This window comes from Urocitellus parryii, chromosome 4 (genome assembly GCF_045843805.1).
Source record: "Urocitellus parryii isolate mUroPar1 chromosome 4, mUroPar1.hap1, whole genome shotgun sequence".
NCBI lineage: Eukaryota > Metazoa > Chordata > Mammalia > Rodentia > Sciuridae > Urocitellus > Urocitellus parryii.
The window spans coordinates 120,562,257-120,578,431 of NC_135534.1; positions in this window are offsets into that span (position 1 = coordinate 120,562,257).

A 16,175-nucleotide genomic window follows, 5' to 3' on the forward strand; every position below is an offset into this window, starting at 1 on the left:
CTCTTCATTCTTTCCCTTGATCTCTCAGCTGCCTGACCACTTGTAAGCCACTTAACCTTTTTGAGCCTCAGAGTCCTAATACACAAAATGGCAATAACAATACATAATTAATTAAATTGTTGTGATGATTAAATGTGAAGTGCCTTGTACATAAAAGATGTTCAATAAGTGAAAGTTATTATTGGGCACATATTATTTGGACTCAAATTGAGCTATGTAGACTAACAAAAGATTGTATTTTCTTTCCTAATTGAGACTATAAATATGGAAAATCATAGAAAAGCATAATAAAATTACTTTAATTACTTAATAAGTCACCTTATGAGAATATAATCTCAAAAAAGAGCTCACACTACTCAAAAATCCTGAAAATAGTACTGTTAAAAGTATGCAGCATATGAAATGCACACACATACACATTAAATTGTATTATATTACTGTAGGCAAGCCTTATGTCCAAAGCTATGTGATACTTTCCCCAACCCAATCAATCATGGACTTAGACTAACCAACTTCTATTCATCCTACCAAGCATGTGCCACCTGCTACAGGAAGTCTTTCCTATCTCCTCCTTATTTATATCTCCATCCATTGTTGGATTACTTCCTTATACGTGTCTGTGCATCTTTTTCACATTAAATACCAAGGTCCTTCAAAGTAGAGAAAGCACCTTGCTCTTCTTTGCTAACCCTCTCCATGTATTCTCCAAAACATGTGTAATTCAGTGCCTTGTATGCAAGTACTTAGTAGCTTCTTAATAGCAATAACAACTACCTTCCTCCGTGTTTTTTTCTTGTCACTAAGAAGATATGCCTGTAAATTATGATGAATATGTCTTCAAGCTACATTATACAAATGTAAACATTTCAATCCCATCCAGATGTCAAAATGCAGCTGGTATCTCTGGTTGGAGTTCCTCCTGGGAAGTATGGCTTTAGAACACAGAAGCTTATAATATTAATGAGGCATGGAGAGGGCACCTGGATCCCATTAGCAATGGACAAGCTGCAATGACCATATTCTAACTAGGGGCTTTCATCCTATGTAACCTACGATTGCTCAAACTTTGGGAGCAGTAGATAGGACACAAAGTGTACTTTTGCTATGTTTGATTTACCATTTGGTCTCTTTTCAGTCAACATTAGTTGCTTCTCATCATTGATCAGGGAAACAACACTAATTCTAGTTTCACCATGAAAAGAATTGGTCTCTCCAGAGTAATCACTATTGCTAGCCTGATGTGAATGAAGATTGGGTCCAGAATCAGGAGAAAAAAAAATCAGCTAAATATCAACATATAGCAGGTTTACTAGGATCTATTGAAAATGATACAGGTTGGTATTAGAAGGAAGTAAATGGTTTAAGCAGTAGCAGGCTAAAGACATAAGGGTCTTGAGACCAATTTATAAGGCAAGGTCAAGTACCCAAGGTATGAGAGTCAGATCACCAATCAACATCAGAAGCACCAAGTTCAACTTGGAGTCCCATAAGGATAAGGTCCTTGTCTTACTCATTCTTTACATTCTCCTTCTTCAACTCTCAGCACTTTCCTTACACATTAAGAGGAGGAGAAAAGCAAACAAACAAAAACCTTTTGAGCAATCAACTTTAAAACTTTCAATAATTAAGCCATTAGGCCTGCAGCACTGGGAGAGCAATTTGGTTTAATTTACCCTGCAGAATTGTAGGGAGAGACCTCTTCTCTATAGCATAACACAATTATAGCCCCGAATCATTTCTAATAGCACTAGATGGTATAACAAAACTTGAATCTCAGTGGACTGTATTTCTCACCCATGTAAAGTAGCAAGGACATGTTTCCGGCCAATCTGAGGCACTTCCTCAAGTGGCAAGTCAGGGACTCAGTTCCTTTAGCTGTGGCTTTCTGATTTCCTAACCCATGATCTCTAAAGCCACCACATTATCTACATCAAGCCTATGGGGAAGAAGTATGGAGAAGTGAATATGAATTTATTTTCGAAGATGGTCTGAAAGTGTGAGAAATCACTTCCACCCATACTCTGTTGGCTGATCGAACTGAAAGGGAAGCCAGGAAGTGCAGTCTTACCTGGGAAGAAAAATATTTGCTGGAGGATTCTGTCACAATCACTTTTGTGTCCTATTATTTCTCAGATAGATAAGGATATGGGGGAAATGTTTCTAACCTAAGATTATTAAATTTGAGTTTAATTCACCACTTCCAGAATTTTCTTCTAACTAACCCTCAGGGATCTGACGGTTTCCCAGTTGAGAAATCTAGGTAGCCAGAATTAGAATCAACCCCTTCACAAGTCTTTGATATGCCAGCAACAAAATGTTCCCCATGGTTCTATTCATTTGCTCATTCATCAAATTAAATATTTATTTAGCAGCTACTCTACAGAAAGTACTGTGCTGGCTGGATAGGAGGAGACAAACAAAATCTCTTTCAAGTATTATCAGGTGAACTGGGTTCTATTCAAGTCTTACAATCTAGTCATAAGAGTCACACTGAGTTCTGGCTCACCTTAGATTCAGGGAGTTGGGACCCAACCAAGGGGCATTCTTCCCCTAAGTAGTAGTACCCATTTGTGTATGAAAACCCCTTTTGTCTCTGGATCCCTACTATTCTGCTGCCCCTGGGTATTGCCCTTGCTCCACCCCAGTATATTTCCTGTCTAAGCTTTTCTGCCCATTCACCTCAGTTATTTGATCACATCATTTTATCTTATGGGAATGAAGTTACCATTCTCTCTGGATAACTGACATACAAAACCCTCTGTGTCAAATAGGCACAAAAAGATGCTGAAAAATCATGTCCTAGAAAAGGTGTTGGTAGTAAAAGGACAAAGCAAGGAGACTCCTCCACTCCTGCTCTGCAGCTTAGGTGGAGTGATCAACATCACAGTTCTGCATCACAGGCACAAAACTTCCAGATCAATAGCTTTTCCACCAACTACTCCTTCATGTCACTGATCCCTCCTCACCACCCCTCAATAATTGCTGGCTCTGCTGTTGAATAGGCTCTCAGGACTCAGAAGGACTCGCTGACCATCAACAGAAAAGGTGGGCCAAAAGAAAGCAGACCTTAGAGGGAACCAAACCTGTGTCCTTGCCATCACTGCTCACTGACTTCACAGGAGGGTGAGTGAGCAGACTTCCACAGGGAAGAAAAGGCACAGACGGAGGCCCTGATGAGGATAGTTTCTTTAGCACCTTACTTATTTAGATAAGTAATCAGCCCAAGTCCTGGCTTTGAAGGGCTGCAAAAATATGGAGTAACAAATTCCCATTGCCTAGTGACATTGTAGCTTTGCTAATGTCTGAACATGACACTTTACCCCCATGTTATAGTGATGCTGTTGTTAACGAATAACTGCATGGCATATACAATTATACACAGCTCAAGATACTTGACTAAGATAATAAAAAACTGTCACTGGCTTTTGTAGTACAATATTTTTATCCTCATTTTAGACTGTACTTCTACAAGTATGCCTTGTTATGTCAACCACAGCATCATATATCTCGTGTTTACTGTGTCTCTTGATAGCAGCAAGAGGCCACATCAAGTGATGGACCAAGACCACCTGGGTTTGTTTAAGTACACCCCATGATGTTTGCACACTGAGGAACATCATCTGATGACAACACCATTCCCAGAACATGTCCCCATCATTAAGTAACATGTGACTGTATTCAAAAGAGACTCCAAAATGTATGTTACCAACCAAGTATGCTGGGCAGAGAGGGAAACACCAAGATGGAAACAGCAAGACAGAGAATTGGTCCACCAGTGGGTGGCATGAAGCCTTTGTGAAGTGGAGAGAAGCAGAGGTTCCTGTCAGTTCTGGATAGATTTAGGGGGCACCTGAGCTTGTTCACAGGTGGGAGCGAAGGCTAAGTATAGACACAAACTGGTTCAGAAAGTTTGCTCTTTAAAAACCATCTGGAAGGGCTGGGGATGCAGTTCAGTGGCAGAGCACTTGCCTAGCATGTGCAAGGCCCTAAGTTCTACTCCTGACACTGCAAAAAACGAAAGCAGAAAAACAATAAAATAAAAACTATCTACAAAATCTACTGTTGGAGTCAAGCACAGGCCAGAGATTATGATCTTTTTCTTTCCTTTTCTTTCCACACAGAGAAATTGAAACAAGTGATTCTGTAGTTCCTCATAGGAGGCACATTCACTCAACAAGGATTAACTGAAGGCCTACCAGAACTCTTTTGTTTTTGCTATTTAAATAATTGCCTATAGACATTTATCATTCTAGGATGACTCCCCTCTCATCTATCCCTACTGGTTTCAATCCTCAGCACCACATAAATGTAAAATAAAGACATTGTGTCCATCTAAAACTAAAAAATAAATATATTAAAAAAATAAAAGGCATCTGTTCCAGTCAGCCAAGATAGCTGACCCAGGCACCTGCTCATTCTTCCCTGTTGCCATCTCTGCTGTTATCTATCACTGGGGAAAGACCAGTACCTGTGAGCATCAGAGCAGTGGTCAGATAAAGGCACCAGGAAAGAACAGCTTTTTGTTTCTCTGCTTTGGGTTGTATGAAAACACAATGGCAAACTTTCGGAAGGAGGAGCTAGATGCATCCACCCACACACAGCCTTGGAAACTCAGTGTTCCCACCAAAGTACAGCACTGACATTAGAAAACGCCTTTGTTTGAGAAGAGGTGTGCCAATTTCATTCTGAGTAAAAGGTACCTGCTTGTGATCCATCCTTCACACAAAAAGCCACTAACACCTTGTGTGTGTAGCATACTGTGTGAGGTGCTCTGGATCACACAAAGGAAATGTAAGACATGGTCCCTTCCCTACAGAATCTGACAATAGAGCCTAATGAAACCACTGAATAACAATGCAAGGCAACCTCTGATTAAGTGCCCTATGAGTGGTCCAGACAATATGTGCTGGAAAATGTCAGAGATGGAGAAAATGCAGAAAAAGGCTTCAGAGGGAATATGGGGAGACAGCTGGACACAGAAGTATCAGATGTAAGAAGGAAAGAGTTCCAGGAGGAGGAGTAGGGTGTGGTTGTCAGAGGGGGAATGAGCATGTGCCTGGGTCAGGGAGAGGCTATCTTGGCCGACTGGAACAAATGCCTTTTATTTTTTAAATATATTTATTTTTTTAGTTTTAGATGGACACAATATCTTTATTTTACATTTATGTGGTGCTGAGGATTGAACCCAGTGCCTCCTGTATGCTACTCGAGCACTCTACCACTGAGCCACAGCATCAGCTCCCAGATGCCTTTTTAAAAAGGTAATTAAAGGAAAGTTGTGATGGACCCAAGCCAAGTCAGAGTGGGAGGGGGAGCAAAAAGGATTTCCAGAAAAAAAAAAAATGGGAAACCACCAAACAGACAACTTTTTAGGAAGACAATTTGGAATCTGTAACGACTATCAGGTCTGAGTAATCAAATGCTTAGGTTAGGTGATGGCTGCTGAAGCAGGGACTGTATGTTCAAAGGCATTGTACAATTTGTTTCCTGATTCAGTATAAGAAAGACAAGGAAAAGCAAAAAGCAGAAGTGGGAAGGGAATATGAAAGACAGTGGAATGAATCAGACATACCTTTCCAATGTTCATATATGAATACATAACCACAATAATGGGAAGTTATAATTCATGCATATATGCCAAAATATACTCTACTGTCATCTATACCTAAAAAGAACAGATTTTAAAAAAACTCTAAAAAATTCCAGCAATGTAGAGCTACAGACTATGTGATTTAAAATGTGGTGCTATTTATGAAAATAGAGAATACTGAAGGGAAAATTTATTTGAGAAGAAAGATGCATGTAAGATATCTGATGTTGAAAGTCCCAGGCAGGTCATAAAGGTATGAAGACACTCTTGGAGAAATCTGTGAACCAGGTCTTCGACTTTTATCAGAAGTTGAGATGTAGTTATTAACTGAGTAAAGTTAGCAAAATAGGCAGAACAGTTCAAGAAAGAGGAAAAAAATGTTAAAAGAAGGATATGGCAAATATAAAAGCATACCAGGCACTGTGACATATACCTTCTAGCTACTTAGGAGTCTAAGAAACAGAAGAATTGCTTGAGCCCAAAAGTTCAAAGCTATTTGGGCACACACAGAGACCTCCTTTAAAAAAATAAATAAGTAAAATGTAAACAAAAGTTATAAATGAGGACAAAAAGACAGTCATATCTGGGGAAAATGATTACATCATATATAAAAGAAAAAGAAGTGATGCCCAAGTTATATAGTTTTTTTAAAGAATAAGGAAATAGATGACAAATTATCAAATAAAAATATCTAAGTATATAAGAAGGAAACTTCATAGAAGAGAAAATGTCTGATTTAAAATTCATGAATGAACACTTGCTCTATCCTGAATTTGGAATCTGGATGATGTCATGGTGCAGCTCAGAGGCCAAATCCAAATGCTAAAGCCACTACTACCTTACCAACCATAAAATCTGGAGTGAGTTATTACTCCTTATTTTCGTGATCTGTCAAATGGGATGATAGCAATAGAAACTGCCTAAAAATGTTGTGGCAAAGATGAATTAAGTTAATATATATGTAAACAGCTTAGAACAGTGGTTGGCACAAAGTGAGTGCTATATAATTGTAAGTGATTATTAATAGACAAATACAAATTAAAGCAACAATGAGATATAATTTTTCACTCACAGATTGTCAAGAATTTTAAAGTATGACATTATCAAGTGTTGACACAGATTTGGGTGAAATGATATCCTTATAAACTGCTACTAAGAATATAAATTAGTACATTCACTTTGGGAAAAAATGGCATATTTTATAAAATTGAAAATAGTCTATGATCTAGCAATTCTACCTCTAAGTACATACCTTAGAAAAAACTTTACATATACGTATATTAAAAAAATGTGTTCAAGGATGTTGATTGAAGCATAATTTTGGTGTTAATAAGAAAATATTAAAAAGGAAGGAAATGCCTATTAATAGGAAGATGTATCACAAATAACTCAATATACACAATATATTAATGATACAATACTATATAATTATTGAAAATGATAAATTGGATTTCTTTAAGTATATCAAAAGGCCAGTGACAAACACCAGAGACAGAACAAGTTCTCTGTATCATTTATGGATACCTATGTACTTACAAATATAGACATGGAGTGAACAGAATACAGATTTGGTTGAAGGAAACTAATTTTTTTTCTGTAACTTTGTGTTTCCTCAAAAATAAAAATGAATACATTAGATACAAAGGAGACGAAATACTAACAGTCATTGATTTTGCATGGTGAAGATATGCATGTAAATTATATTATAGTTTGCAATTTTCTTTATTTTTAAATTGTGGAAAAAATAAAATGTTCTTTGAACAGATATTCTAGTTACCATCTAAAATAAATGCTCCATGTAAAGGAGAGAGAAAAGAAAAAGAAAGAGGAGAAGGAGGAAGAGGAGGAGGAAAAAGTGAAGGAGGAGGAGGAAAAAGAAGAAAAGAAGAAGAGGAAGAAGAACAAAGAGAAGAAGAAAAGGAGTAAAAAGATGGCAGGGAATCAGCCTTTAGAATAGCATGCTCAGAAAGAAATAGTGAGGGACCCTTCCAAGGCACTGGGAAAGCCATCAGTGAGTGGTGAAGTTGTGGGGGCCACAAAATCCATGGCAGAGATACCTGCAAGAAAGAAATGATTCCACCTTGTCAAATACCATGAAAAGTTCCTCTGAACGGGACCAGAAAAGAACCAGAAAGTCCTATAAAGCTATGAGCACCCAGATCTGGCAAAAGAGAAACCTGATCAAAGGGGCCATAAGAATGGAGTTAGTATTAAGGTGGAAATAATAGAATCAAGTATAAGATAGTGATAATGATTCTGAAAATTTGGGGAGGGAAATAAAGACAAAACAACATTTCAGGGTGAAGTTCATAGGAGGAGAGTCTGAGTGAGGCTCTGCATTGGTTCAAGATTGCATTGAATCAACTCAGGGAAAGAGACTGAATATGGCAGAGTTAACAGTGGCTGAAACAATGAAAAGCAGTGGAAATTATCCCTCCAGAGCACACGGGCTGGAATTCTTGCCATGCCCAGGCCTGCAGAGCAAGCACACCAGGGGACCTCAATCCCCTGATCACCCTTCTTTTCCTGCCTGCAAGAACTGTTCCCCTGCCTCAGCTGCACCCAGTTATGGCTGGAGAACAAGTCTGTGAGCAGGCCAGGCTTGCTGCAGCCACCCACAAGGAAAGTTGGCAGCCTTCCCCAGGTTGGGGGCTGCACAGCAGATGCAGTTTTCTCATTAAGTGACTTGCATATGGAATGAAGACACCTCTCCCCCTCGCCCACCCGGCTCCCACCTCTCACGTGCTCTTGGAGCTGCCAGCTTCCCAGCTCCCTGCACACACTGCCGCCTTCATAGCCAAGGCGGCTGTGGCTTGCCGCAGAGGCCACCGGTGCATGCCCAGAGCAGGAGCTGAGCAGAGGCAGGCAAGGGTAGGCTCTGATGCTCTCTCAGCACTAGAGCTTGCAGGGTCTCTCTCGGATGTGACAGGAACAGTCACAGACAAGGGGACTCATTATTTTCACTTTCACTGCTCAGTGATCTCTGCTTCTACCTAGAATCCTCCAGGGAGGGAGCCCCAGCCAGCAGGAGATTGGAGGAGGAGAGCAGGGGAAAGAAGATTATCACCCTGCTCAAGTACAAGGCTACTTCCCGAGCCCTATAGCTAGTTGTGTTTCCTCCCTTCTGTTGGACTGATTTTCTGTGTGGAAGAGCCCTCTGCTCCCAAGGGAAAACAAAAAAGCTACCCACACCTTTCCCTCACCTCCACTCAGGACCTAAGAATTGAGACCTGTAAAAGCTCCAAGTACTGAAAAGATTAAGGTGGCCCCTTGTCTAAAATGGATCATAAATATAATACTTAGCCATAAAAGAAAAATTGAATGTGTATTAAAATTAAAATAGCTCTCTTTCCACATTTGGTAAATTTCAAGACTTTGTAGAAGGTTATCAAAGCTGAATGTTTCTCCTGTTTTTGTGTCCCTGCTTTGCATATGGCCTACTCACATTCTGGGTCTGCATTAAATAAGTAATCCTGACACAGATACGTGTGCATGAACACACAGATGCACACAAAGTTTTCAGTATGTATGAGAACCAAACACATGTATACTGAGATGTAAACTTTTCTTGTTCCTGTCTCTGTTCATTGTTTCTTCTTTCCCACGATTCAGGATAAAACCCTGCTCCCCCCTTCCCAGAGTTATCTTCCAAATGTCCTCTTCCAGAAACTATTCTCTGATAAATCCCATGGTAACAAACATCCTCTGATTTGATGTCAAGATCTGAATCCCAGTTTCCACCTCCTATATAAGTGACTTTGAGCAAATCTCTGAAAGTCCTTATGGATGGGGTTAAAAATAGCTAAAAACAGAGAACCATTGAGCAAGTTTAATAATGTAATATTTAGTCAGCCCTGCTTAATGTAGGTCCTCCAAAAAACACTGACATTAAAGTGGAATTAAATGTGAAAGAGATTTATTTGGGGGAAATACACAGATTGAAAACAAAGAACCAAAGTAAACTGAGAGAACCCTCAACCCCTTGGAAATAGGGAGGGAACAGAGACAGAGACAGCAGTGAAGAGTCAAGAAGTCAGGAGGTTCAAGTGGAGTCTTCTGGTTACTTACCTGCAAGAGAGCCTGATAAATAAGCTGCATATATGAGAATATGTTGACTTGGGCCCCTTCCTTGGACAAAGGAGCTAAACCCCAGGCAAGCGACTAAGGATGGGGCAGATGTACAGCTGTGGTGTTTCTCTGAAGCAAAAGGAAGTGATGGCCTGCTGTCAATCCACGGGAAACGTCTGGATGGTTATTGCAGTTTGGATATGAAGTATCCTCCAAAGGCTCATGTGTTAGGCAATTATAGAAATATTAAGAGATGAAATAATTAGACTCTGAGAGATGCAATTAATCAGTGGATTAATTCATTTCATGGATTAATAATTTGAATAGACTACTGGGTGATAACTGTGGGCAGTGGGGTATGGCTGGAGGTTCACTGGGGCATGGCCTTGGGGATTACATTTTGTTCCTGGCTCCTGGATTTCTCTGTTTCCTGGCTGTTCTGAGAAGCTTTCCTTTACCATGCCATAAGTTGAGCAGCTCTCCTTTACCATGCCATGATGTTCTGCCTTATCTTAGGCCCAGAATAATAAAGTCAGCCAACTATAGACTGAGACCTCTGAAACTCTGAGGCATCCCCCAGAATTTTCCCCTCTAAGTTGTTCTTATCAGGTATTCTAACAGTGATGGGAGTCTGATTAACACAGTAGTCCCAGAAGCCAACAGAAGGAGGAGTAAAGAAGACAAGGATGTGACATGCTAGAGCACATGAATGAGATGAGTCCCAGAGACCCTCAGAGATTTATGCTCCATAGGAAGCCCTAAGAACACTCTACCCACTAAGGAACACACTAAGGAAGGCCCTGAATTATCATTACCAAGAAGTTCAAGAATGCCACACCTTTGTAGGTCAAGGCCAGTGAGTGGTAGGAGAGACAGTCATAGACCTGGGCTAGTTAATTTCCAGGAAGAAGACAGGGTCAAGGCAATAGAGGCCAGATGGTGGTGCTTAGATGCCGCAATTCATTAAGACTACAAAAGTCAGGGGGTCGGCTAGAGGGTCTTGATTTGCAGAAAATCTTAGAGATGATTGATATATTATAGTGTACCCAAGAGCAAAATAGATGGACCACCAACATCATGCTACTTAACCTTTATAGCAATAGCAACAGGGCAAGAAGGCAGAACCTGAGTGTAGGAACACCAAAACAGTCACAAGGCCTTGCTCAGTTTCCATACCTGAGTCAATTTCGGATCAGAAACCCATTGACTGAATTCAGAGTTGGCAGGGTTCATAGCAGGAAGAGCCCTGAAATGCTGTGGCATGTATAGGTACAGTGATGATTCCCAAGTCTTTTCTCAAAGGGACCCATGACCCTCTCTAATAAGGTGACTGTGAACTAAGGAAAGAGAAATACACATTTTGAAGACTAATGGACATAGGTTCTAAGTTGACATCCATATTCAGAGACTCAAAGTACTATAATGACTGTTAGGGTGGGAATTCATGGGGAATAGGTAAACTACTTGAGCCAAGGCTAAAATCGGTCTTATGGGGCAAGGTGGGGGGGCACTGATCCAGCCAAAGGCCTTCTCCCTAGTTCCTGAATGTATATCTTTAATTGATAAGCTGGTGGTTGATGAAGCCCACCCTTGATATTAACTTGGGTTCCCCACGAAGTAGCCATAGAGATGGGATTAGACATGCAAAAGTTTTACAGTGGAAATATTGTGAAGTAAAATGAGGGAGAAAAGGAATAAGAGTGTTCAGAACTCCTGATTCCTACAGATCTGATCCCTGTGAAGAAGAAATGGGAGAAGAGAGAGAAAAGGAAGCTCACAGACTATTCTGTAGTGAGCCATAATCTCATGTCTGAGCAGTCTTGCCCTCTCCAGGGTCAGGCCTGCCTTGGGTTCCCTGCTACATTCACTCATGGGCCAGGGGAAGCTATAAAAAATGTGGTCTTGGCACAAGTAGTGATGGGCCTTTGAGTTCAGCAAATGGGGCTGCCAGTTCTTTACCCTCCCTGCCCAGATCCCTGAAATGGGCACTATCAGCCACTGAAGACCCACACACAACACGTAGTCTACAAGTCCAAGAGCCCTTCTTTTCTGGAAGTTGCATTGTCATCCTTGGCCTTTGGCTAATTTAGGTTTATTTATTTATTTATTTATTTATTTTTATTGGTCGTTCATAACATTACATAGTTCTTAATACATCATATTACACGGTTTGATTCACGTGGATTATGAACTCCCCCTTTTACCCCGTATACAAATTGCTGTATCACATCAGTTTCCCTTCCATTGATTGACATATTGCCTTTCTAGTGTCTGATGTATTCTGATGTCTGTCCTATTCTCTACTATCCCCCCTCCCCTCCCCTCCCCTCCCCTCCCCTCCCCTTTTCTCTCTCTACCCCTTCTACTGTAAATCATTTCTTCCATTTGTATTATCTTGTCTTACCCCTCCTTTCCTCTTGTATGACATTTTGTATATCCCTGAGGATCGCCTTCCATTTCCATGCAATTTCCCTTCTCACTCCCTTTCCCTCCCACCTCTCATCCCTGTTTAATGTAAATCTTCTTCTCAAGCTCTTCGTCCCTACCCTGTCCTTGTTTACTCCCCTTATATCAAAGGAGTCATTTGGTATTTGTTTTTTAAAGATTGACTAGCTTCACTTAGCATAATCTGCTCTAATGCCATCCATTTCCCTCCAAATTCTATGATTTTGTCATTTTTTAATGCAGAATAATACTCCATAGTATATAAATGCCACATTTTTTTTTATCCATTCATCTATTGAAGGGCATCTAGGCTGGTTCCACAGTCTTGCTATCGTGAATTGAGCTGCTATGAACATCGATGTAGCAGTGTCCCTGTAGCATGCTCTTGTTAGGGCTTTAGGGAATAGACCGAGAAGGGGAATAGCTGGGTCGAATGGTGGTTCCATTCCCAGCTTTCCGAGAAATCTCCATACTGCTTTCCAAATTGGCTGCACCAATTTGCAGTCCCACCAGCAATGAACAAGAGTGCCCTTTTCCCCACATCCTCTCCAGCACTTATTGTTGTTTGACTTCCTAATGGCTGCCAGTCTTACTGGAGTGAGATGGTATCTTAGGGTAGTTTTGATTTGCATTTCTCTGACTGCTAGCGATGGTGAGCATTTTTTCATGTACGTGTTGATTGATTGTATGTCCTCCTCTGAGAAGTGTCTGTTCAGGTCCTTGGCCCATTTATTGATTGGGTTATTTGTTATCTTATTGTCTAATTTTTTGAGTTCTTTGTATATTCTGGTTATTAGGGCTCTATCTGAAGTGTGTGGAGTAAAGATTTGTTCCCAGGATGTAGGCTCCCTGTTTATCTCTCTTATTGTTTCTTTTGCTGAGAAAAAACTTTTTAGTTTGAGTAAGTCCCATTTGTTGATTCTATTTGTTAACTCTAGCGCTATGGGTGTCCTATTGAGGAATTTGGAGCCCGATCCCACAGCGTGTAGATCATAACCAACTTTTTCTTCTATCAGATGCCATGTCTCTGATTTAATATCAAGCTCCTTGATCCATTTTGAGTTAACTTTTGTGCACGGCGAGAGATAGGGATTCAGATTCATTTTGGTGCAAATGGATTTCCAGTTTTCCCAGCACCATTTGTTGAAGATGCTATCCTTCCTCCATTGCATGCTTTTAGCCCCTTTATCAAAAATAAGATAGTTGTAGTTTTGTGGATTGGTTACTGTGTCCTCTATTCTGTACCATTGGTCCACCCGCCTGTTTTGGTACCAGTACCATGCTGTTTTTGTTACTATTGCTCTGTAGTATAGTTTGAAGTCTGGTATCGCTATACCACCTGATTCACACTTCCTGCTTAGTATTGTTTTTGCTATTCTGGGTCTTTTATTATTCCATATGAATTTCATGATTCTTTTATCGATTTCTATAAGATATGCTGTTGGGATTTTGATTGGCATTGCATTGAACTTATATAGGACTTTTGGTAATATTGCCATTTTGATGATGTTAGTTCTGCCTATCCATGAGCAGGGTATATTTTTCCATCTTCTAAGGTCTTCTTCTATGTCTTTCTTTAGGGTTCTGTAATTTTCATTGTATAAATCTTTCACCTCTTTTGTTAGGTTGATTCCCAAGTATTTTATTTTTTGGGGGGATATTGTGAATGGAGTAGTTGTCCTCATTTCCGTTTCAGAGGATTTGTCGCTCATATACAGGAATGCCTTTGATTTATGCGTGTTGATCTTATATCCTGCCACTTTGCTGAATTCATTTATTAGCTCTAATAGCTTCTTTGTGGACCCTTTTGGGTCTGCTAGGTATAGAATCATATCATCTGCAAATAGTGATAATTTAAGTTCTTCTTTTCCTATTTTTATGCCTTTAATTTCTTTCGTCTGCCTAATTGCTCTGGCCAGTGTTTCGAGGACTATGTTGAACAGAAGTGGTGAGAGAGGGCATCCCTGTCTTGTACCAGATCTTAGAGGGAATGCTTTCAATTTTTCTCCATTCAGAATGATGCTGGCCTGTGGCTTATCATAGATTGCTTTTACAATGTTGAGGTATGATCCAGTTATCCCTAATTTTTCTAGAGTTTTGAACATAAAGGGATGCTGTACTTTGTCGAAAGCTTTTTCTGCATCTATCGAGATGATCATATGGTTCTTGTTTTTAAGTCTATTGATGTGGTGGATAACATTTATTGATTTCCGTATATTGAACCAACCTTGCATACCAGGGATGAATCCTACTTGATCATGGTGTATAATTTTTTTGATATGTATTTGAATCCGATTCGCCAGAATTTTATTGAGGATTTTTGCATCAAGGTTCATTAGAGATATTGGTCTGTAGTTTTCTTTCTTTGAAGTGTCTTTGTCTGGTTTCGGAATCAGGGTGATGTTGGCCTCGTAGAATGAATTTGGAAGTTCTCCCTCTTTTTCTATTTCCTGAAATAGCTTGAAAAGTATTGGTGTTAGTTCCTCTTTAAAGGTTTTGTAAAACTCTGCTGTATACCCATCCGGTCCTGGGCTTTTCTTAGTTGGTAGTCTTTTGATGGTTTCTTCTATTTCCTCTATTGTTATTGGTCTGTTTAGGTTGTCTATATCCTCCTGGCTCAATCTGGGCAGATCATAAGACTCAAGGAATTTATCTATGCCTTCACTATCTTCTATTTTATTGGAGTATAAGGATTCAAAGTAATTTCTGATTATCTTCTGTATTTCTGAAGTGTCTGTTGTGATATTGCCTTTTTCATCCCGTATGCTAGTAATTTGGGTTCTCTCTCTTCTTCTCTTCGTTAGCATGGCTAAGGGTCTGTCAATTTTATTTATTTTTTCAAAGAACCAGCTTTTAGTTTTGTCAATTTTTTCAATTGTTTCTTTTGTTTCAATTTCATTAATTTCAGCTCTGATTTTAATTATTTCTTGCCTTCTACTTCTTTTGCTGTTGTTTTGCTCTTCTTTTTCTAGGATTTTGAGATGAAGTATGAGATCATTTATTTGTTGTTTTTTTCTTTTTTTGAGGAATGAGCTCCAAGCAATGAATTTTCCTCTTAGAACTGCTTTCAATGTGTCCCATATATTCCGATATGTTGTGTCCGTGTTTTCATTTAACTCTAGGAATTTTTTAATTTCCTCCTTGATGTCTTCTAAAACCCATTGATCACTCAGCAACCTATTGTTCATTCTCCAGGTGATGCTTGATTTTTCCTTTCTTCTTTTATCATTGATTTTCAGTTTCATTCCATTATGATCAGACAAGATGCATGGTATTATCTCTACCTCTTTGTATTGTCTAAGAGTTGCCCTGTGACATAGTATATGGTCTATTTTTGAGAAGGTTCCATGTGCTGCTGAGAAAAAAGTGTAGCAACTTGATGTTGGGTGGTATAGTCTATATATGTCAATTAAGTCTAGGTTGTTAATTGTGTTATTGAGTTCTATAGTTTCCTTATTTAACTTTTGTTTGGAAGATCTGTCCAGTGGTGAGAGAGGTGTGTTGAAGTCTCCCATGATTATTGTATGGTGGTCTATTAGACTCTTGAACTTGAGAAGAGTTTGCTTGATAAACACGGCTGCACCATTATTTGGGGCATATATATTTATGATTGTTATGTCTTGTTGGTGTATGGTTCCCTTGAGCAGTATGAAGTGTCCTTCTTTATCCCTTTTGATTAGTTTTGGCTTGAAATTTATTTTATTAGATATGAGTATGGACACTCCTGCTTGTTTCCGTGGTCCATATGAGTGATATGATTTTTCCCAACCTTTCACCTTCAGTCTATGTACATCTTTTCCTATCAAATGCGTCTCCTGTAGACAGCATATTGTTGGGTCTTGTTTTGTGATCCATTCTACTAGCCTGTGTCTCTTAATTGGTGAGTTTAAGCCATTTACATTTAGGGTTATTATTGAGATATGGTTTGTTCTTCTATCCATATTTGTTTATTGATGTTACTATACCTGATTTGTTATCCTCTTTGACTACTTTCCCCCCTTTACTGTCCTACCTCCCATTGTTGGTTATCAATGTTATTTTCCATTTCCTCTTCCTGTAATGTTTTGCCAAG